Below are 24,589 nucleotides of genomic sequence, written 5' to 3'. Positions count from 1 at the left end.
AAGCACCTGACAATGAAAGATCAGATTAGTATTGTTTTATTTAGTGTGATGGGGAAAAAAATAGTTGAAATTCTGGGAAGAGGCGGGAAGGTGTGAAATTTTTGCACAATATAGTTATGAGATCATGAAAGAGAACGTTCTTTTTTTCCATTGTATGGTATTTTTTTTTGCAGCTTTAGCGATTTCCCACACTTCAGTTAAATCCAGATGGACGGTCTCACGAGGAAACACCTCTACGGTGTTTTTTCACACCAGGAAGCCAGGGCATCCTGGGAATCTGCAGCTTGGCAGGCAAATAAGGAACAGAAAATAGCAGTCCGCCTTCGGTAACCAACAGCAAGTTCATTCTACCCTGAGAATGAGGTAATGGAAACAGAATCTTTTGCAGAGCAGGAAAATAATGGGGAATTAGAGGAGAGATTTCAGCACCGTATTAGCCACAGGTATAGGTTTGGCACAAGCCAACAGTGGTTAAGAATGAAGACAAGAAGCAAAAATGGGATAAAAGGAACAGAGTCGAAGCAATTTGCTCAGATTAAATAAAATCGGGGGGAGGTAGTGGTTAGGTGAACACAACTTGTGAAGTTATTTGACAATACTCAGACACAGCAATCATGCCTCTTAGATGGTACCCTTAAATTACAGAAATCAATCTGCCAGGTTTCTTGGGGTACCAGAAGTTTCAGAACCCAACCAACGAAAACTTCAGATTGTGAGAGGCGGAGAAATGAAATGACAAGAAACAAGAAATAGGACCTTGTGAGCATAGAACATCTTCTTGGAAAATGGTAATGACACAAGGACACCATTTTTTTTGCAAATACAAAAGAACCACTAAATCTAAAAGAGAAACCTCTTGCAGATCTACCTTCTATCAGCTTCTATAATTTAACGGCACATGTGTCACAAACAGCCAACATATGATTGGTGCAGGAAAGTCAAGCAACAGAGTTAGATTTTGTGATCTTTTCAGAATTAGATGATGTGAGATTTTCACATCATGCCTTTACTCCTACAAAAGGGCAAATAGCATTGAATGCTACATTCAGGTCCAAAGAAAGGATGGAGTTAAAAGGGATCATTAAAATGTAGCATGCTTTCCTTGCAAAATGACTGCTTCAGACTTGAGTATCTTCAGTTAGAACGATCCAGTTAAAAAAGGACTTCATCAGCAGCCAAGTAAGGTTCTCATTCAATACTTACACATGCATCTTACTATTTCTTTTTAAGGTAGCTATTGTTATGCAAAGTCCTGGCAAAGAATGAGAAGTAGTAAACCACAGAAATTAAAGACAGGCAACAAAAATCTAGTTTACATCAACACAGTGCGCTAATATATTTCCATTTCTTTTCACTGCAGACCTTCCTTGTTTTCACCTGCCTCACCAATTTCCTTTTGTCTTTAAACTTTTCAGCTTTTTTTCAGAATGTCATCAACACCATCTAGCCATGACTTTCATGTGCCTGCCTTTCTTTCTTTCTTTCTTTCTTTCTTTCTTTCTTTCTTTCTTTTCTTTCTTCCTTCCTTCCTTCCTTCCTTCCTTCCTTCCCTCCCTCTTTCCTTCCCTCCTTCCTTAATCGCTGGAACTTCTGAGCTGTATCACTAGGCACAATTGGATGGAAAGTGTAATTAAATCACACATTTATTGATCAATACAATAAACCATTTACTAAATGTTCATTTTATCCTAATATATTTGTTATTTCCATCACATACCAAATTCAGCACGAACCCTCAACTCCATATTTATCTAATGCATTCCATAATAGAAGCTTATTTGCTTTCTGATATACATTCTCTAAATAACAATACACTTCTCTTTGCCCATTCATATGTTTCTCAGTGAACTGCTGTAGAGCAAAAATCTATTACCTTGCTCTCAAATACTTATTCATTGTTACATCTCATATGTTTTCTGTCAGATTCTGCAATGCTTTCCCATGGATTCTTAAAGGTATGTTTAAACATACCTGTTGTGGCCCAGCAGGAGCCGTTGGAGCTGCCACCAAACTCCGACAGCGAGGGGCCCTATGAGTCGGCTCTGGAGGATGTGAAGGACCCTGGACAGGGCTCTGACTCTGAGCAGGGCGCAGAGAGACTGGTTGGCCACCAGGTGGTCTTGGACCAGTGGGGAGGAGACAAGGGAGAGTGATTCCAGAAGCCAGCAGTGAGTTGTTCCTGGATGCACGCCATCGAAGAGCTACTCATCAGGAACAATTTTGCAATTACAGGAGGTAATTGCGCTCAGCTGATGGTCATTAGGCTCCTCTCCAAACTATAAAAAAGACTGCTTGTGACATGCCCTTCTTGCAGAAGTCAACGCATTGACTAAAGAGAACGTAACTAACTTGGCAGGCTGGATTGCTGCCAAGGTTTGTCTGAGTTGCTGCCAAGGTCCTTATCTGTTTGTTTGCTTGGCTTTCAGCCACTGAGATTTTGGTCTTGCTAATTAAAGTACATTCCAGTTAAGCTTTCTCGACATTCGTTACTGGACGGAGGAGGGGGGGCAGAACAATACCTTTTCCTTTTTATAAGAGAATCGTAATGGCATTCCTGTAATAATTATGCATGAACATTAAACGAACTACATAGGTAATCACATCAATTGCACCAACAACCTTTGCAGAGTTATCAGTCTTCAACATTCTCATCACACTTTTCATCATGTTTTGTCTTGAACAGCTACATTTACATTTATAATATCTAAACATACCTATGACATATACAATATCCAAATTTTCATCACTGCACTCCGAAAAATCCTTCCAGTAAGCATCAATAACAGGAATCTAAAGCACATTAGATGAGGATCCAATTGATTGTAAACTTGGAGAACATTTCAAGGAGTATTGTATCTGACAACATACTAGAACAACTGGACTCCATTTTCCTGAATCAATTAGTCTTTGGCAGTAACACCATCTCCTTACCAATTGTTTGGAATTCTGATATGCAGTATCATCCTACTTGAAAACTTCTCATCACTGTTGATTGTTTCTCTTTGGAGCCAATTTGGAATCTAATTTAAGTTGCTCTGCTACATCATTGATTGGAGTGCTTTTGGGTAAGTGAAATTCAATGACGTTCCCTTGAAAAGTCTTTGTTAATGCAATCTAAGTAAAAAGCACTTAGGAGATGAAACTGAAATTGAACAGGAAGAAGAAGCTGACTGTTGGGACAAACCTCCCTACAGCTGCCAGAATTTAGAAATATGAGATGGGACAGAAATACAAGGGCACCTTTGGAGGATGGAGAGAAGCTGACAGGTCCTCCCTGAATTGGAATGACATTCAAAACAATTATTCTAACCTTTGCTTTATTTTATCACATTTGAACTAAGTATACAATGAATTAAACAGCAGGAATATGCTCCATCTTTTAATTTTAACTATTAATACTTCCTACATATTAAAAGAAAAATCCTGCATTTTCGTAGAAGTCATATCAGAATATTGATCCATGGGTCCTTTTTTCATCTCTTTTTTTTTAATTGACTTCTTTTAAAACTTTGAGCCCATCAAAATACCTTTTACAAAGGCTCCTTCCACGTATTCTCTTGATACACGCTGTAACAGAATGCAATTCAGGCCACAGCAGGATTGTGTTACTACACAAACTTTGAAACTTGATCCATCCTGGAAAGTTCAGTTAGTTGTATACAATAGGCTTAATTGTAAAACATCAAACAACAGCTGTGAACAGCTATGGAAATATGTAAAAGAAATACAAAAAAAACAAGGGTAGTTTTATGAACAAACTTTTTTTCCCATCCACTATCGTAACTATTTTTACAGAAGAAATGCCTATTCACAAAACAATCTGTGTGATTCTCATAGTTAATAGAGCATAAGCTTTGAGAATATGGGAAGCTATCAAGCATATTATTAGTATTATTATTCCTCAACTTATGACCAAATTAAGCCCAAAACTTCTATTGCTAAGAGAAACAGTTGTTAAGTGAATTTTGCCCCATTTTACAATCTTTCTTGACATAGCTATTAAGTTAATCACTGCAGTTATTAAGTTACTGCTATTATTAGAGCCATTAGAAATAAAATAAAACAGCCATAATAAATGGCTTTAATTAAGAGGCCAACTATGGTTGTCTTTATGCCCTTCTCAGACAGCTATAGGTAATGAATATATTATATAATATCTTTGTTTCAGAATATTTAAATGGATTCAGACTTAGATTTTAATTCCAGTCGTCCACTTGCTAAACTTCTTTTCTTTCAAAATATATCATGATTTCTCAAAGAATTGCTTACTGTTTTGACTGAATTGCTTACTGTTTTGACTGAATGAAAATTTTCAAAAAGAAAAATACTTGAAGTCGCTTTGTCTTCCTCTAATAACATCACAACATGCTTATACCCCAAGTAAATACAGAAGGCTGTAATATCAATATTATGGTACCCCACCATAATCCTATCAGAGTTGCTGTTGCCAAAGAAGAGAGGCAGGCATAGTTGTGGTTCCCAAAAATAGAATTAAAGAATAGAACACAAAGCAAATATCTGCCTTTCACCTATCACAATCCGTGTTACAGATAGTTGGAATATTGCTTATTTATCTTTGGATGTGTTTGCCTATTAGAAAACTGTAGGGGCTGAAATTTTGTGATTTTTTTTTTGGCACAGTCAAAAAAAGTTGGAGAGTTGGCCATACTGTCTAGAGATTAGAAAAAGACAACTCTGGAGGATGTCAGATTAAGGTTGGGTGCTGTAATTCATGACACAGCATGGAACAGGTCAAAGGAGACATAGCAGAAACCAGTAATTCATGTCACAATGGCCAGCTGAGATTACGGTGTCAAATTGGAGGGGAAGGCCACACACTGTGGGTCACTTTCCAATATTTGCCTGGTAAAATAGATATACTTGATTTCCCACATTTCTTGAAAATACAACAGAACAAGTCAGATGAATACCCAAGCATCACTGAACCTAACACTTCATCAGCCCAACATAATCTGTCATAGCATTTTAAGTTTCAGAAAAACTTTCCCTTTCCTCAGAAGAGTGCAATCAGGTTATTTATTTGGGCATTTAGAATCCCCACATGTGTGTGTGTGTGTGTTGACAATCAGCATACTGTGCAACATAGCACTAGATTCTAGAATTTCGAGATCAGAAAGAGCACAATCCCATGGTGTTGCCAGAAGTAGGAAAAGGTACATATGTATCTCATGTTTGCCCATAAAAAGCAATTGGCTTTAGGAACTTTTTATAAAAAGCAATAAGAAATTAAGCAAACATTTGCTTTGGCTAACACTAAGAACTACTGAACCAGGGGAAAAGTGCTAAAAGCCAGAAAGTGGGATATAGATATAGATATATATTTTATATATATAACAAAATATTTTGTTCCTATTATACTGTACATTAACTAACAACTGTGTTATTATATATATTATATATATAATAACACAGTTGTTAGTTAATGTACAGTATAATAGGAACAAAATATTTTGTTCTATTTGAATGTAAATGTTAAATTCACAGAAAAACTAAACATTCATAATGCTTTGAAATAAGCACTTATCTGAGCTTTGCAGTGCAGTTTGATACTCCACAGGAAAACTCTATATTGAGATAGAGAGATGATGATTGATAGATAGATAGATAGACAGACAGACAGACAGACAGACAGACAGACAGACAGACAGACAGACAGATAGATGATAAGGATGGATGGATGGATGGATGGATGGATGGATGGATGGATGGATGGATGGATGGATGGACGGACGGACGGACAGACGGACGGACATGCACAAATGTGTAGTTTGCAAAATATTATTGGAAATTCTTTCCAAAATGTATGTATTTGGAAACAGTTTATGAATGGAGAAATGAACATAAATACATGTTTTGTGCATTTTCTTTTTTTAAAAGCAAATTACAATGCAAATTAGTTAATCAACTCATAAAAATATACTGAGACATAGTAAAACTGATGGATAGTTTCATAGGATTTCTCTCATTTCAACAGTTATATTTCTCATCACACCCTATCATGAGATGGCTGGACATGTTCAATTCACAAAAACTGTGATAGAGTTGCTTGAATTAAATTTAAATTTTAGGCCATTTACTACCTGATAATTTTTTAAAAAAATATTTGTTAAATAGCTACAATTTGAGGGCATTTGTAAGGATAAGAAGGCAACAGGTAATGTTGTTAGTGAAGATGGCAAAATGGACTGTTTTAATTAAAGAAAATAATTTATCTAGTTTTATCTCTACTTGGAAATTGTTTCTTGACTTTTGCTCAAAACTGGAAAAAAATGAAATTTTGATTTTAGATTTTGAAGATTAGAATGATTTTATAATTGAAGAAATGGCTTGAAATGTTGTTAAATGTAAAGCAAAAGGTTGGTGTTGTATTAGTTTTGTAATCTATTGCAGGATCCCCAACCCCCCAGGCCATGGACCAACACCAGGCCATAGCATGTCAGCAAGTGGGCCATGCAAGCAAGCAAGGCCCCATCCATGGGCAGCATGTAAACTCCTCCAATCTGCGGAAAAACCTCTTCCCATGGAACCGGTCTCTATTGCCCAAAAAGTTGGGGGCCATTGATCTATTGTACCGAAGCAAATCGTCTATATTTTTACCTTATAATAAAACTTTAAAACTGGAGAAAGCAACACTGTTTTGGCAACACAGTGTTTTTACTGGCTTACTGCTAAAGAAAAAGAGTTCATATCAGTTGCTGCTTCTTTCATGAGACCATTTCTTAAAAACAGAAAGGTTCCCAAGAAGATATATCTCTATATATCTCTGGAACGATCTACCCCCAGAGATCCGGACCCTCCCCACTCTCTCGGCCTTCCGAAAGTCTACTAAGACCTGGCTGTTCCGGCAGGCCTGGGGCTGTTGACCTCTTGAATGAGGTCCAGCCCTACTAAGGTGGAGTGCATGTTGTGTCTTTTTAACTGCCTTGTCTTTTTATTTTAAATTTTTAGTCTTCTTTTAAATTGTTTTTTATGTAAGCCGCCCAGAGTCCTTCGGGATTGGGCGGCATATAAATGTATTAAACTCTAAACTCACTCTAAACTCTATCTCTATCTCTATCTATCTTTCTATCTTTCTATCTTTCTATCTTTCTATCTTTCTATCTTTCTATCTTTCTATCTTTCTATCTTTCTATCTTTCTATCTATCTTTCTATCTTTCTATCTTTCTATCTTTCTATCTTTCTATCTATCTATCTATCATCTTTCTACCTACCTACCTACCTACCTACCTACCTACCTACCTACCTACCTACCTACCTACCTACCTTCCTACATACATACATACATACATACATACATACATACATACATACATACATACATACACACACACACACACACAAAGGAATTGATTTCTGACGCTTCAAGATAAATTACACATTTTTTGGTTGCAATGAGTGGAAACTACTAACCAAACTTTTACCCTTTACAAGGAATGCAGCAAGCCTATGTTGCAATGCTTCAGCAGCATCAAATTGACCTAAAGTACGCGGGGGAAAAGATTGGCAACCTTCAAAAAATTCACAGATAGAAATCACCAAGGGGGATTAAATCCCCACATTATTTTCTTAAGGTCATTTCAGGATTTACAAGGTTAGTGGTGCAATTGTGCGTGCATGTGCGTCTGTGTAAGACCGAGTGTGTCCCAGGGAGTCCTGTGTTTTTTTTAAAAAAAAAAACCCCGCAAAGAGTTAATTGTGCAACTTCACACAGTGGCCAGGCAGAATGTGAATAGTCTAATGTTAGAAGCTCCATGTCTGCTCAAAAATTCTACCTGAAATCCTCCCTGATATACAAAGTACCTATTTATTCCTGAGTTGATATTTTTTTTTCTCTCTCTCTCTCAGCATGTCTCTTTTTAAAAAAAAACTGGAAAGCATGTAAGAATAAACTGGACTGCAAAAGTGGCACTGTTTATTCAGCTCTTCACCATGCCCTGAACCCCTTCTTTCAAAGAAAAGGTATTGGGATGTTCCCCAAACAGAGTCTACAGAAGCACAGGGATAGGTAATTGTTGTTGCTTAATGACTTGTGTTACTTATGTATAAAAAAGAAGACGAACACAACGCAACAATACAAAAAATAAAGGGGAGAAAAATACACATACTACATTATGCAATACATTAAAAGCAGTGTTTCTCAACCTTGGCGACTTTAAGTCCTGTGGACTTCAACTCCCAGAATTCCCCAGCCAGCTGTGCTGGCTGGGGGATTCTGGGAGTTGAAGTCCACAGGACTTAAAGTCGCCAAGGTTGAGAAACACTGCATTAAAGAAAGAAAACAGCTATTTTTAAATAGCTGATTAAACTTTAAACTTTAATTAAGTGGTATTGTCTACACACAGATAAGAGGGTAAACACATATCTTCAGGCTAACATTTTAAAACTGGAATAATAATATATTTCCACCATAACAACACAAACTATTTTGATATACTCCAAGAACAATACACTTGTTATAGATTGATAAATTCCAAATTGTTATTGTGTAGTTCAGCACCATGTTCACATCTCTAAACCGCTTATTTCCATCTGCCAAATCGTATTTACAAACTTAGGGCTATTAAATTCCTGATAATCAAAACAGGAAAACTGCGGAACATGCTCCAGTCCTATGTCAAAATCCCCTTCACCTAGAGCATAATGAGGTTTGACAATGAACCTTTTTCTGAACATCCTCTGAGGAGTCCAATAAATATTTTTAAAAAGGGAAACTTTTGTAGAATTTTGCATACTCTAATATCGTAGGAAACATATTTAACATTCTTTAAAACCCACTTTCATTGATTTGTTAACATGGGACTTTCTGTTCCCAAATTCTTGCAGATTACCAATATCTGATTTATTATTCTTTAATTGTCTATAAACATGGATTGTAAATTGAGAATCTCCCAAAACTCCCTTCACTAATAATATTTAGGGATTCCGATACTGCCAATGCATCAGGTTGAAATTGTACAGCTGAGAGGACTGTTAATTTAATATAATGCCATTGTTTAAATTGTTCTGGCAAAACAGCAGATGATTTAATAGATTCGTTTACAATGAGCAAACCTAAAGAATTAATACCACTTTCTGCCCAAGGACTCCGGGGAAAAAAGATTTTCTTGCAATTTTCAATTGAGTAGTATCCAAAAAGTGTCATGTGTCATGAGAATGGGGATCCTGAGAATAAGGATCAAGTTTAAACTTCTATCCCAAGGTTTTCCAAATATGCCTTCAATGAGGAAAAACAACTGAATTTCCACTAAAAAGAGAGACAATCCTGCCAAGAACTTAAAGGGGTCAAATAATATCTTTCTAGACGTACCCATAATAGTTTTTAAGCAAATCACAGAGTAGAGTGCAAATCATAACATAGGCCGTGTTAAGACTAGAAGTCCAGAAAAAATAAAGCTCCTATCTTTGTAAGGAAATTGCAATTTAGATAACAAAAATGTTGGAGTCTTTTAAGGATTAAAGGGCACAGAGCAGGCCACATGGCATTGTTGTCATTGCACCAGCCTCTTTAGTAGATGAAGCAACCATCGATGTTGCCTAATGGAAGGGTAAGACCTCCAGGTTCTAGAGCCAGGTGTCTATTAGGAATAGCTTCTGATAAACGCTCCCATAAATTCAAGCTCCCTGCCTAGGAGAAGCTGCAGACCTTTGGAGGGGGTGGTGAGGGTTCAATTGAAGACCTAAATCAGGGGTTTCAAACTCGATTTCATTGAGGGCTGCATCAGGGTTGTGTTTGACCTCAGGGGTGGCAGTTTGGCCAGGGGGCATGGTCAGTGTGCGTGCCCAGGTTGGGCATGGCCAGCTTGACGTCATTCATGTCAGGGGCACCTGTGGTGGCAAGTGCTAAGGCAGAACTTCCCTAAGACTCTCACTCACTCCTTCCTTCTTTTTCCTTCTCTCTTCCTTCTTTCTTCTTCCTTCCCCTCTTTCCTTATTTTTCCTTCCTTTTGTTTTTTTTTTAGTTTGTTTTGCTAGACCTCTGCCAGCGAAAACAGAGCTCCATTTTTGCTTGCAAAGGGTTATAGGAGGCCATCGTGGCCTAAAACAGGGCCCAGCTTGGTTGCGCACAGCCCCCCCCCCCTCTCCGAGCTCCATTTTCACTGGCAGAGGCACTACAGGGCGGTCCTTTGCTGTTTCAAGGGTGGCCCTGCAGGCCAGATCTAAGCAACCCATGGGCTGGATCCAGCCAGCGGGTCTGGAGTTTGACGCCCCTGACTAGATTGTACCTTCAACAATAGAGATGTGTTCTACCATGTCTAATCAGAACATGCTAGGCAAAATTACAGGCTTCATGACAAAATAGAAAAGTTCTGAATTAAGTATTGGCATAGGACTAGAATGTATATTTGTTGACTTACATTTTAATTTTCTTTTCATTCAGGGATGGATCCCAGGACACAGAAATACCAATTATGAAGAACAATATTCTGTTCTTCAGTATATATGAGGAACAGAATAGAACATAGAAGAGACTATAAGAAGGACAATATATGAAGTTCAAAAGTATATAGGTCAACCTCTCAGCTTGCTATTTTAAAAAAATCCTTATGGCAATTTTTCTTATTAACCACAAAGGCAAGAAATTCTGTGAGTTACTCATGATCACAAATGGCTTTCATAGTTGAAACACAATGGGGGAAAATGGTTATTTGCACACAAGCCCAACATTTGTCACAACATATTTAAACATGCCCTCATATAGGAAATACCTCTTTTCTAGTACCTGGTTAAACTGATTTGCCCAGTCTCTGTCTTCATGAATGGAGTAAATTTCTGTCCTTTTGTGGATGTGATTTGCAAACGTAAACAGCAAGAAACTTTTACAATCGTGCTTTAAGTTGTGATAACTTCCCTGCAACTTATTTCCAAAAGTACAGCTGGATCACTTTTTAATCACTTGTTTGGGGACTATACCTGATGGTTTTCCAGATGCAATGCAATTCCTGTTATCTAACCACTTGCTAACAGGGCATGCTAGATGTTGTAAGCTTAGTAACATTTAGAGAAATTTGGGATTTACTGCCCCAGCATATCACATGAAGAATTAGAGAACTAATTCTGCAAAGCATTGTGCCAAACAGCTTGCACAATTGGCTCCATCATTTTATACACTATATGGAAATAGACACATTGGCTGTTTTGCATCACCAGTGGATGTAACCAGAAATACAATCTTGTTGCCCCATGTTTTCACCTAGCAAAGCCAGCAGAATCCAGACTACAGCAAGTCAGAAACCTCAAGGCCAGGCCATTCCCTATGAAGTTCAAATATGTGTTTACAACATTTGGACAATACTGCATCCACTTTATAGTGACAAATGGTAAGACACAGTCCAAGGGGTGAAGAAATGAACTAAGGGTGCAACATTCTTAAGCGGGGGAAATATTAAGTAACAATATTGCTTCCCTGGCTCCAAACACATGCATGATGTTATTTCCACCAAGTAAGTGTAATTTCTCCATTCCACATACCGTATATACTCGAGTATAGGCCGACCCGAATATAAGCCGAGGCACCTAATTTTACCACAAAAAAAACTGGAAAAGTTATTGACTCGAGTATAAGCCTAGGGTGGGAAATGCAGCAGCTACCGATAAATTTCAAAAATAAAAATAGATACCAATAATGCCATTGCCCATTGAATAACATATACAGCCTGCCTGTGCCCATTAAATATACAGTAGCCATTGTAAAAATTTGCTCTGCATAACAAATTATTATCACACAATACCGGTGTATTCAATGAAATACTTCACTCACCTCATGATGCTGATGTCCCGCTGTGATGATGATGTCCCGCCTCCTATGACACACGGCACAGTGATTCCTATCATTGGATCACTGTACCAGAGGAGGTGGGACATCACTATGTGGCTGCTTGCCATAACAAGGAGGAGGTGGGACATCATTGCAGAGCGGCAGGAGGGGGAGGAAGGGGAGTCGTAAGATAGCCCTGCATTACATTAGAACGTGAGGAGGGGGGATGGTGCGGTGCACGCTGCGTGGCAAACTGACACAGAGGGAGGGGAAACTCAGGGGCGCTGGGCCATTCACGAGCGTCACCCAGCGGCATGGCCCTGCCCCTTTTTCTCCTCCATTTCGGGCAAATTTTTCACTGACTCGAGTATAAGCCGAGGCGGCTTTTTTCAGCTCAAAAAGTGGGCTGAAAAACTAGGCTTATACTTGAGTATATACAGTATACTATTCCTTGTTATCTCCAGAGATTCAAGGAAACAACAACCTTAGACAGTAGATCAGGCTAAATGATGAACGGAATGGAATGGAACAGAACAGTTGGAAGGAACCTAGGAGATCTTCTAGCCCAACCCTGTTTAGGCAGGAAACCCCTTTATCGTTTCAGACAAACGGTTATCCAATCTCTTCTTAAAGGCTTCCAGTGTTGGAGCATTTACAACTTATGGAGGCAAGTTGGTCCACTGATTAATTGTTCTGTCAGGAAATTTCTCCTTAGTTCTAGTTGCTTCTCTCCTTGATTAGTTTCACCCATTGCATATGATGATGAACAGCCAATTTACTAATTACATGAGGTGTGGACCTTACATCTTAATTGTTTTTGTCTGATTTTTTTTTACCACCGTACTACATGGTCTCACTATTAAATTGTCCTTCTATAGCCATAACAAAGAGAAACAGTGGGATGTTTAACATATACTTTAACTTTAACTTTAACTTTTAATAAATTTATATGCCGCTCAATCCCGTAGGACTCCGGGCGGCTTACAGAAAAAGTTAATAAAGAGTTAAAATAAGGAAACAATTTAAAAACAACGCACCATACACTCAATCTGGGTGGGGCTGGAACTCATTCCTGGAGTCAACAGCCCCATATAGCCTTGTTGCTGCTTACTTTTTTATTTCTTAATTATGGCTGGATGATCCAGTGGGAAATGGGTGCAAGTAGCATCCAGGACCCTTAATAGAGACAGCTTAATGTGTAAATATGCTAGTTATTAAAATCTAAGGTCACTTTTAGGCTACGGAGGGCCCATAGATGAAAGAAAATCAATCTATGAACACTTGTCTCCACTCCCCAATAAAATACACAGGGTCCCAGATTTCATCAAACTGTCCTTTAGTCTTCTCCAATCACATTGACTAGAGATAATTAGAGGTATGTTCCAACACATCTGTCGTATAGAGCTTTAGGAAGGGATGACCTGGATCAACCTTTGAGCAGCTGTCCATTCCATCAGGTTCTTTTAAGACCGATTTTTCATGCTCCCTCCATTTTTTTCAAAAAGAGGATGCTTTATGTATAACATCCAAAAGGAATCTCCAACCCACAGGGCTACATTGCATAAGGTTCTTGAAGTTGTAATCAGTATGCTGATTGGATGGTGGGAGGGCAGGCTGCTTCAAAGAATTGTTCTTTATCATAACAGGAAGTGCTACCTGGGAAGAAAGTATTTGGATCGTGTGGCACAATGGAGTAAAACTCTACACATTAGAAGAAAAGAAGCCATGTTACATGGATTAAGTATCGATGTTTGGAACCAACAACCTCACCAATCAGAAAGTACTGACCAAGTGGCGTGGTCTGTGGGGCCTCCTGCCCCCAGAATTTCCAGGAGAACATACAAGTGTGGGAGCTTTCCCATGTAGCCATCCCAGAGTCTCAAGTATCATTTCTTGAATGCAAAAGGTACAGAAGGCATAAAGGATTCAATAGATATCCACGAAGAACTGAACTATTTCTCAATTCTTGGCAGGTTAAAATATGTGAGCTCTATGCAATGTTCTCCTGCAACTTACTTCTGTCTTTGACAGTTAGTACATTTATGAGCAAACACATTCCTTGCTGAACCTTAAGCAGTGTTAGCTGAGATATTCATTAACTGATTGTGATTTCCAAACCTGCCTCAAAGCTGCCAATTTTTTATCATATCCTGGGAACTGCCTAAATGGCATCACTGAATGTGTGGCACACCCATCGTCTGCGGTCTGGACATTTTTATTCCTGTGTTACAAACTCAAAACACAGACTGAACATTCTTAACCATTTGTCCACAGAGAAATCCAATTTAACTAACCCAATCCACACATACATTAAAAAAGCAACATTTTCCATTAATGGCAGGGCTGAGATTTGATTCAGACTTATAAGCTAAGACAGGGTGGTCATTTCAAAGGCATTTTTGGAAGATTTCTGATGCTGAAATACGCATCTGTGTATTCGTGATACTGACAGTAAATGGACTGTTGTAAGAGAAAGGCGTCATTTCTTAAAATCTTGCTTAATAGTTTGCCTTGGGATGAACTGTACTCAAAATCCATTTGATCTAGCCAGCTGCTTAATATCAACTTGAAAGAAACACCTGCATGAAGAATCTTTCCTCTCATAACTGTCACATAGCCAAGTCTGCCCAGCTTGATCCAATGTAAAAATCTCCATCTTCTCCAACTCTGCCTCTCCTCTACAAGGTTGAAAGTGTGACTTCCCTCCATTGTTGTTTTGGAGTGATCAAGCATCAGGCATTTATCCACATAAAGCCTTGTTCGAGCTTCATAAACCACCAGCCACACATTACACAGGCTCCTTATCAACATGAGTTTAAACAGGTGTAAAAAAAGGTCACAAGTGGCCAATGGTTCATGCAGTGGACCACACCAGTTGAAGGTTAGAGTTCCCCTGTCCAAGGCTGGTCAACAGCTCCCCATCAAAGTGAGACAGAGAGAGCAAAATCATGAGTAAGAGCATGAGCATCAGAGTGAGAGGAAGCAAAAGAGATGGATGAATGAACTTAAAAAGTAAGGAAGGGATAGAGTAAAAAAATAGAACAAAAGAGCATAGGACACAGTGAGAGTAAGAGAGAGGGTGCACTAAAGACAGGGGAGAGAGAGAGTGAGAAGGAATGAGAATTTAGGGAGATGGATGTACAAATGAAACAGATGAGCAAGTGAGACAACAGCAAGACACACAGAGAGAAAAATACTTGGTCAAATGTTTGTCCAGTCTATTTTTGAAAACCTCTAGTGATGGAGAGCCCACAGCTCTAGAAGGCAAGCTATTCCATTAATTAATTATGCTTACTTCTCACTTCTAGGTGGGATCTCTCTTTAATAAGCTTGCACTCAAAGCTTCTTGTCCTACCCTTTGGCACTTTGGAGAATAAGTCAATCCCCTCTTCTGTGTAATGCAGGGATGTCCAACTGGCAGCCCGCAGACCAGATGCGCCACATGCAGGCCACGCCCACCCCAGCCTCTTGAATGGGAAAAACGCCACAAGATGGCAATGTGATGCGCCAAGTTTGACACCCGTGGTGTAATGGATAGAAAGTCCCTATCCACTCTGCATATCAGATTCTGACAGATAACTAAACTCTTGAGTCTGCCTAGCTGTCAAAATTCTACTCTTCTCACAGCCTCACACCAGAGGGTGGACAGAATTTGGAAGATGCTTCTTCTATGGCAAGAATCCACAAATCACTGCACCTTCATCTGATCCAGGGTAAGCTATCAGGTCAGCAGCAATTAACAATCTTATTATCAAGGCAGTGCAGAGGCTTCATATTGGGGCAATTCAACTTATTCCAGGATATTTTTATGCTGCCTCATCGCCTGACATAAAGCACATTAAATCAGCTGTGGCTCTAGCCTAATAAAACCAGCTTGCATTTATGACATAAAAAGATCTCGCAAAAGATCCTGAAATTAACACAAGTTACACACAGAGACGCGTGTATTCTGAGCATCCTGGCCATGCTACAGAAACCAGCGATTACTCCAACTTATCATTCACTCTTGGCAAAACAGGATCAATTCTGATTGGATGGCGAAACACCCCATGATATTAACTTTGGCTACCTTCCTTTGACTTGATCCCGCTCACACCTTGCAAGATCATCTAAGGAAAGCAGTTCCCATACCCCTCAAGCAAATACTTGTGTTTGTGAAAGATGCCAGTCTTCTTTTCTTCCCTTTAGGAAGGAATCTGAAACCATCAGCTTTTTTGTACATTTAGCACTGCAGCTTATTCGGAGATGTCCCAGAGCCAGGAATCCAAAGGGGTCGGTTAGAAGGATGAACGTGTCCCTTTCTCAAAGGGTAGCACAAGTTTGGCAAATCAAACTCATTAGCTGCCCATCTAATATTGGAAAGGTACACTGCTCCAGTTGTGCAAGGTGCTAAACAAAACACGGGCCAAATGGCAAGCCCTGTGCATTAATCAAACAGCTTGATCCCTCTGGACCACCCCAACCAACAGCATCGCATCAGGATAGACATTATTCAGAGCCAGCTGTACAAGTTGGAGGTTGTTAAACTCACACAAGGGAAAGCACCTGGTTTGCATTACTGGCAAAGGCATCTACGAGCAACGCACTTTCATCAGGAGTGAGGGGAGTAAGAAAGCCTAAGGGGAAGTCCCTGCATAAGCTGAATATTAGATATGCCTGATCTGGTAATATACAAAAAGAAACAGGGGAGATTTTGTGTGTGTGTGTGTGTCTGTGTCTGTGTCTGTTTCTGTGTGTGTGTGTGTCTGTGTCTGTCTGTGTCTGTGTGTGTGTGTGTGTCTGTGTGTGTGTCCGTGAGCACATACATACCTATATACATACATACATACATACATACATACATACATACATACATACATACATACATGGAACAGAGAGGGTTTTTTGTAACTGTGGGAGGAGAAACACAAAAGTCCCCTCCCTACGTTACCTTCTGCCCTCCCCAGGCATTCAATGTCCCTATAACTTCACTGCCAAGCAAGAATCCCAAGTTCCCTTCTGTTGCTCTTTAAAAATTAAACTTTGGCACCACAGGAGGGGGTTCAGCCCTGCTGAGGTTTTCCAGCCTGATGTTCGCAAGCCAAAGTATCTGGGCTTCTGCAAAGGGATTGCGAGGGAGGTGATAGAATGCTGCACCTCAAATTTATGTAGTGATAGCAAGAGAGACAAAATCAGATCATTTATACATAGTTCCTATGTAGGGCGAAAAAGCCTCACACCTTTGCCGCAAAAGTGCTTTCTTTATGCATTCTCTCCAAATAACTTTTATTCGGAGAGAATGGTCAGCACTTCTTTAGTCTCCTACCATCGGGCAGGAGATATAGAAGCACAGCAGCCGAATAAATAGGCTGAAAAATAACTTTTCTCCATAGGCCGTCAGACTTCTAAAAACAACATAACACCACAATCAGGTTTAATATGATAAACTTGCAGGGCCAGCATAATATACAACATGTTTATACTGGTATAATATAATGTTATAAACCTATATGTATGTGGGGATGTATGCTAGTTATTACTTATTTCAGCTTAAGGATTTCTTTTTCTTTTATTTATTGAGTTATTGAGATGTTTTCTGTGTTTTTTTGGGGGGGAGGGGGGAATACACCAAGGGAGACTCATTCAATTTCATTGTACACATGTTGTGCATTGACAATAAAGGTATGATTTGAAGTTTCAGAAAGGAATAAGATTGTACTAGGTGATTTTTGGCACATCTTTTCTCCATACTTGCACAAGTGTGGAGCATGCCCATGACCATGAGTAGTGTAGGGAAATAAGAAGGGGTATGGTGAATATGTACTAGAAAACAGACACCCCAAATCAAGAGTTTGCATGGTTTCTCCCAATAGATTCTTCCATTGAGCAAAATTTGTGTGCTTGAAAGCTGTCAAAAAACTACAGGGCAACACAGAGGAGAATGCACAGATGAAGCAAACCTCACATATAATTTTAAATGCATCTTTACAACTATGAAGGCTATGACCTTCCTCTTTTTTTTAAAAAAAAAGCTAGAGTTCTTAGGAATCCAAATTATGTGCCAGAGACCAAATTCCTTGGAAGAGTGTAGGAGATTGAACAACTCAGAGAGAAACAGAGAAAGAGATAATGAAAAAAAATGGGAGAGGGAAGGAGCATTGCCGATCTACATTTTGTAGGTTTAGACACAAATGTTGATTGTGCTTTCAGCACAATTTTAGTTAAACAAAACATATAATTCAGGCTGTGTGGCACAGGTGGCACAGCAGCCAAACATGGACATCTGTTCGGTTCCTGCTGGGCACCTGGGGCTCTGAACCTGTGCATTTTGCACAAAGCCAACAGCATGTGATCTTGCCAGTGGGTCTTTCTAGAAACCAACCAAATATACAAAGTTGAGAAAAGCAAAACAGGAGGAAGAATTTTATTTTCTCCACCTGCTAACCACACTCTGATCAGACTGCTGCTAATTCATGTTAGTCTCTCTCGCCTCATCACTAGTAGCAAGGCCAGAGAGATGAGGGGCAAGGCACTCTACGTATAGGGGCCCACCTCATATTTTATCCAGGGAATCCTGGTCCAACACTCTCTTTTTGCTTCTCTTCCCTGATCACTTTTTGCTTACCACCTCACTATGCGGCTCTTTCTCTCTCTCTCTCTCCCTCTCTCTCTTCACATCCAGTCTCTTCATTTCACTCCCGGATCTCTTGGCAGCCCATAAAGAGTCACCAAGAGCCTTTTTGGAACTCAAGATATGAGATGCATTTCAGGAGTGAAATCGACTTACCTTCGCTACCGGTTCACAAATGTGAGTGTGAGCATTCCCGCTTCGCTCACTCGCACCACCTCCACACATGCGCAGGACTTTCTGTGCATGCACAGAACATCAAAAACGGGACGTGATGACATCCAGGTGGGTGGGCGGAGCCTCCCGTTGCCACCGCTACCAGTTCGCCTGAACCAAATAGAACCGGCTGAATTGCACTGATGCATTTGTACATCACTTTCTAGCAGGTCTAACCATCCTATTCAGTTAAAGAAAATGAGAGATGGGGGGGAGTTGGTACCTCTGCCATTTCACCACTTGAGAAGTGAAAGGAAGGAAGCAAAGATGGGGGGGGCGTACATCTCACACTAAATATCAGGAGCCTACAAGCTGCTGGGGCCTGATCAGGGCCTGCAGATTTTGCCTCAGTGGGCTGATCTACACACACTGGTGGTGTTGCAAAGCAGGTAGCAAACCTTGGGGAAGGAATCCAGAGATCTTTAGGGAAAGCTTGGGAACAGAAGAAACATGCCTACAGTCAAGGGAGTATTAGAAATAGACTCAGGTTAGCCTCCCCACCACTCCCAACTCCCTAAGGTGCAAGAGAGATGGAAGAGAAGACTAGCAACGTTCTGTTACTGCAGCATTGATGGGTTTCAAAAATTGTTCGAAACTACTCTGTGGGTGTGGCCTCCTTTGTGGGAGTGGCTTGCCACCCATGTGACCGGATGGGAGTGGCTTGCCGCCCATGTGACCGGATATGAACATGCCGACGACACTTGTCAGAACCACCTTAAATTACCTCACACACAGCACTGGCATGCATAAGAATATGATGTAAACTTGTTTTTTAAAAGGCATCTTTGGTTTGCGTTAAAACAACTTCAACACACGCAATGTTCTGATTGCACCACAAATGCAGTAGTCATCCTTACCTTTCACAGAGACACTGAGTTTTATAAATATGAGCATGATAGTGTAGAATAATCATATCCAACTGCAGTCTATCTCAATAAAGGAGAAGCCTAGCCTTCCTGTGGAGTCTATTTCCTGGTTTGCAGTACTTTCAAAGAGTCAGAGGTGATGCCTGTGCAGGACTCTGACAAGGGGGTCTTCCGTCAATCAGAATCAGCAAAAGCACAAGGCCATGACAGTCTCAGTATAGAGAAACACCTGGCACCAGAATCCCCGAGAAGGAGTTGCAGACGTCCATAGGAAACTCAGGCCCATAATCCCATACATCCCCCTTCCGTGCTCTTTGGCAAAGCAAAAGTGGAGAAAAGAGAAAGAGAAATGTCGAGTGGATATTTTATAAACCAATGTAGCAATCCAGTAAATTAATAGCAGAGGGAGATGGGCACAGAAAGTTTGGAGACTTCATGAGTATTCGCTCTCTCTCTCTTATGTGTTTCCCCGTTGTTCTACGATATATTGAAGCCAAAGACTGCAATGCTTCAAAAGGTTGGAGATGGTTACAGATTAATACAGAGCAATGATTTCCTTAATTGACAAACCATCAAATGAGAGACATTCATTGGACCTTGCACTGTTAAGAGTTCAACAACTGTCTATAACTATGAATTACTGGAAAACACAAGCAGATGCTGCTATCTAGCTGTAACCCCATTAGACTGGGACCCAAAAGGGAAGCTTTCCAGGTACCAACACCTTACCTGGTGTGTGAAGACAATGTGACACCTGGTTTGCTACCCTCTCTAGACTTCTGTGGCACCAAGGAGAGCACCGTAGTAATAATTAGTGTCATTATGCTTACCTTCTGTTTTGGGATTTCCACCGGCTGTGACTTGGCCAAGATGGGAACAATATTTGTGTTCAATAAAGATTGAACACAAATCTTTAGACTGATCCAACAGAACTCTTTTCCAGAGTCTAGAGGGAAATGCTATTAAGTCTTGTATAACACATGGGCTTGAGAGGACTCCAGTGAAGGCAGTCTGGCTTTGGCTTAACCAATTGGCTTTCATGCTAGCCTTCCAGGAGATTCTATTATACAGCTCTATTTTACAACACAGATGACACACTGTGCTGACAATTAAAAAGCCTCTCCTAGAATTAGGCAATTGTACTAATACATTACTACTGTTGTTCTATATCACATTGTCTCTCTAAATGCATTCAAATCCATTCCTTCATGTGTAGCTATGGTGTCCCTGCTCAGCACCATGAAAATAAATTCCTCAGTATGGATTCAACTGAAATATCATGCCTTGGCTTGCACACGAACCTGAGATTTACAATATTATACCATCTCAAATAAGAATGTCTGTCCTAGCCAGCATCAGTTTCTAAGCCTATCAAACCAAAGCTTTTTTGTGTGTCCTGCTACCTGATTCTACTTTTAACCCGAAATGCCCAGGGTTCAACCTGGGTTTCCAGCATGATAGGAAGTACTTTAAGGAGCAGCAAGTGTTTTTTCCCTTTTCTCTCTATTTGTGAATTGTAGTTTATAAGTCCCAGGGGCAGGATGGGGAGATACCTGTGTTTTTGTTATTCTCCTGAAAAGTACTTGGTAATCTATGTTCATATTGTAATATAAGCAATCAAGTTGCAAAGAGATCAAGTTCAGAATCTCTATCCTGACCAACTATAAGCGGCAAATAAATTTAACAAATATTTCACAACCTAGAGCATGACACCTCATTCCACAAAGAAAATACCCCAACCTGAACACTTTGAAAAAATAATGTGATCCTGACACCATAAGAGTCAGAAGAAGCTCTTCTCCACATACAAACTCTTTTAAGTTGTCACATATAAGAGTTGCCTTGTAAAAGAATGATAACAATCACAAAACTCTACTGAATTGCTCAGAAAGCAGCAATTGGAACAGCAAAACCATAATTAATAGAACAACTGGTATCAGCAAAAGATATTAACCCTGAGTGCTAATGTACATTAGGGTTTTATCGTGGTCTGAAGCATCTGGTTCACGGCATCACACACAGTATTTCCTGACATTATCTTTCCCTCAGTACTCAATTTATTCCCAGACACTTTTCATATTTTGTTCCCCCAGTGGACTGTGGTTTCCATGCACTACTGAATTTGTGTGGTCCAGTCTAGAGCTGCTGTAGTTCTTAATACTGAAAATTGTATTAAAGCTGAAACAATGTTATGCTTCCCCCCCCCCTTACTTCAAGCAGCAAGTGGGAAGAAGGAATTCCAAGCAGAAAATTCCCCATTATTTTTTCCTTATAATCTGTGTTTTAATATGTAGACCCTGTTGCTACATGCCATCTTCATTTCAAGAGCATCATTCTTGTGTAACTCTGCAAATGCCCATGCATTATTTGTTTTTAATTTCTTAGAAAAACTTCAACCTCCCACTACTTTCATAGTGCCGTGTGCCTCTAATTATAAATCAAACCAAGCACATGAGGCATGCGTCATCAGCTCCTCCCTCAATTAAACTGTTTTTGGGTTGATGGACAGAGAGTACACCCGATGTACACTATTGTATCACTATGGACAGTCCCACAGCAATTATTGCAGTTGGAGAAAACAGTATATTGGCACAGTGATACCTTTTTAACTTAAGAGACTTGTGTTTAGATTCTTTTCCTTATGTTTCCTTTTAGACAAAACACGTAATGCTCCACAGCCTCTTTTACAGTCCCCTTTCTGCCATCCCCCATCAGTCCTACAAGTTGTTGGATGTTATGGAGAGGCAGTTCATGACATCACTACTTGCACGGAGCCAATGATCTCTAAGATTCTTTCTGCTTTGTGTTTCTTTATGTAAGGAAATCCTAGAGGATTTCTCAGTGGGGAAAAAGAATCTGAAAGAGTAACGTATGATTGATTTCTGTACCGAACATGACCCCGCCTCTTCACCACAAGCATGTTAACTGGGGAAATCAGCACATAGTTTTAGACTTACCTCAATTTTCTTTTCAAGGTCAGAGTTCAGTTTTGCAAGTTCTTGATACCTAATAGCTAATAGCGCGTCCCTATGTGTCTTCAAGTAGTTCTTTCTCACCAGATGGTATCGCACGGCTGCACATCGCCTTCCTAATACCTCAACCCTGCTGCTGGCATCCCTGATTACCTGGGGTTCTCAAGTTTTGCACCCTCTGGGCAGACTAATGCCAACTGCTGAGGCTATGTCACAAGAGCCCCTATTGTTGGTTCACTTGGAAAAATGGACAGGTGCTCTAAAACTAATGGCTTTTCCTGCCTCTTTTGTGTTTCGATTCATTTCCACATTCCCCCAAACCACTCAAATAACTCAGGAAGGTAAGTTATCTTCCTCCTGTGTTCTCCTTCCTATTGAAGAGAGCTAGCATCACCACCTGTCCTAGGTAGAAGGGACCCACAAAAAGAGGCTTACAGTACAGTATTAGGGTGCTGTAATACAGTAAAACCCAATGGGAATGACTTGGTGGAGTCTCAACTGTCATTGCTGCATTCCACTTCATTCATGTGGTACAAGATCTTATGTGGTTTCATGGGCTTACACGTGAACAACTTCTTGCAATCCAAAATTTGTTCGAGTCATAACAGAAGCATGGAAGGAGGAAGGGATCTGGTTTCAGGATACAGGGTGAGGAAGCTCATATTTTAGGACTTCACATTAAAGCTTTTCTTTTTGTTCTTTTGCTTTCTTTCAATTTCATTAAGAGGGAGATTGTTCAGCCCAGTTAAATGTGGCATATAGCACCTCATCAACTACTCACAGCTGTTTGGATTTATATGATAGATGGATGGGTAGATGGGTAGGTAGGTAGGTAGGTAGGTAGGTAGGTAGGTAGGAATCAGGGATGAAATTCAGCAGGTTCTGACGGGTTCTGGAGAACCGGTAGCAGAAAATTTGAGTAGTTCAGAGAACCTGCAAATACCACCTCTGACTGCCCCTGCGCCCATCTATTCTCTGCCTCCCGAATCCCAGCTGATAAGGAGGGAATGGGGATTTTGCAGTAACCTTGCCCTGGAGTGGGGAAGGAATAGAGATTTTATAGTACTCTTCCCCTACCACGCCCACCAAGTCACACCCTCAGAACTGGTAGTAAAAAATTCTAAATTTCACGGTAGGTAGGTAGGTAGGTAGGTAGGTAGGTAGGTAGGTAGGTAGGTAGGTAGGTAGGTAGGTAGGTAAAGAAGGAGGAGGAGGGGGGACAGAGATAGATGATAGATAGATAGATGATTGATAGATAGATAGATAGATAGATAGATAGATAGATAGATAGATAGATGATAGATAGATAGATAGATAGATAGATAGATAGATAGATAGATAGATAGATAGATAGATAGATAGATGAGGGAGGGAGGGAGGGAGGGAGGGAGGGAGGGAGGGAGGGAGGGAGGGAGGGACAGGACAGACAGAGACAGGACAGACAGGAGAGATCCAAGCAGTATAACCTTTTGCAATTGAAAAAGGAAATCTTGTCAATGCACAGATTTTTGAAGGGCTGATCTACTTTGATATGGCACCCAGAGTGCTGATAATCACTGGGACCACCTAGGCAGGTTTATGCTATAACCTTTAAATTTTGATTTTCAGATCTTAATATTTTGTGTTTTTTCCAATCCTTCATATTCTATTATTCTATCCTCTGGTATTGCCACAACAATTATCCACACTTTTCTTTTCTTTTCAGCAACAGTTATATCCGATATGTTATGACCCAAGATGTTATCAGTCTGTATTCAGAAATCCAATTAACCTGCTCATTTTTTACTATTTTATCAACTATGTGTTTCCATCAATTTTTAATTACTGGTACATGATCAGTGAATATTTTTAGCAACTGTGTTATGTTGTTTATGATCAGTTTGTGCGGTCTTCTTGCATGATTTACTGTTTTTCTGCTTCTTTGCACAATCTGTACTTTGAATCATTTGATGATTTTTCACTTCTGGGCTTGATTGCATTAATTCAAACAATTCACTGCCAAAATCAACACTTCAATTTCTTTTTTTAATGTCCCAGCCATTGCCAGATTTTATCTTTATCCACTTTCCCCTCAATCTTTTGTAGAAATTGACCATGTTATGCTTTTCCTTGCTACATTCTATTTAGGTTTTATTACATTATTTTGATATT

At 39.8% G+C, this 24,589-nt stretch overlaps 1 protein-coding gene across 1 annotated transcript in view; it reads right to left on the bottom strand.

The window, feature by feature from the left end:
• Positions 1-24,589, bottom strand: part of FGF18 (fibroblast growth factor 18) — a 139,223-nt gene that overhangs the window by 76,341 nt on the left and 38,293 nt on the right. The window lies entirely within an intron of this gene.

Source organism: Thamnophis sirtalis, unplaced genomic scaffold (genome assembly GCF_051295495.1).
Source record: "Thamnophis sirtalis isolate CommonGarterSnake01/CBP01778 unplaced genomic scaffold, rThaSir2_p1.2 scaffold_5, whole genome shotgun sequence".
NCBI classification, from domain to species: Eukaryota; Metazoa; Chordata; class Lepidosauria; order Squamata; family Natricidae; genus Thamnophis; species Thamnophis sirtalis.
The sequence above is the reverse complement of the archived record's forward strand: the minus strand, read 5'-3'. Positions and strand labels throughout refer to the sequence as shown.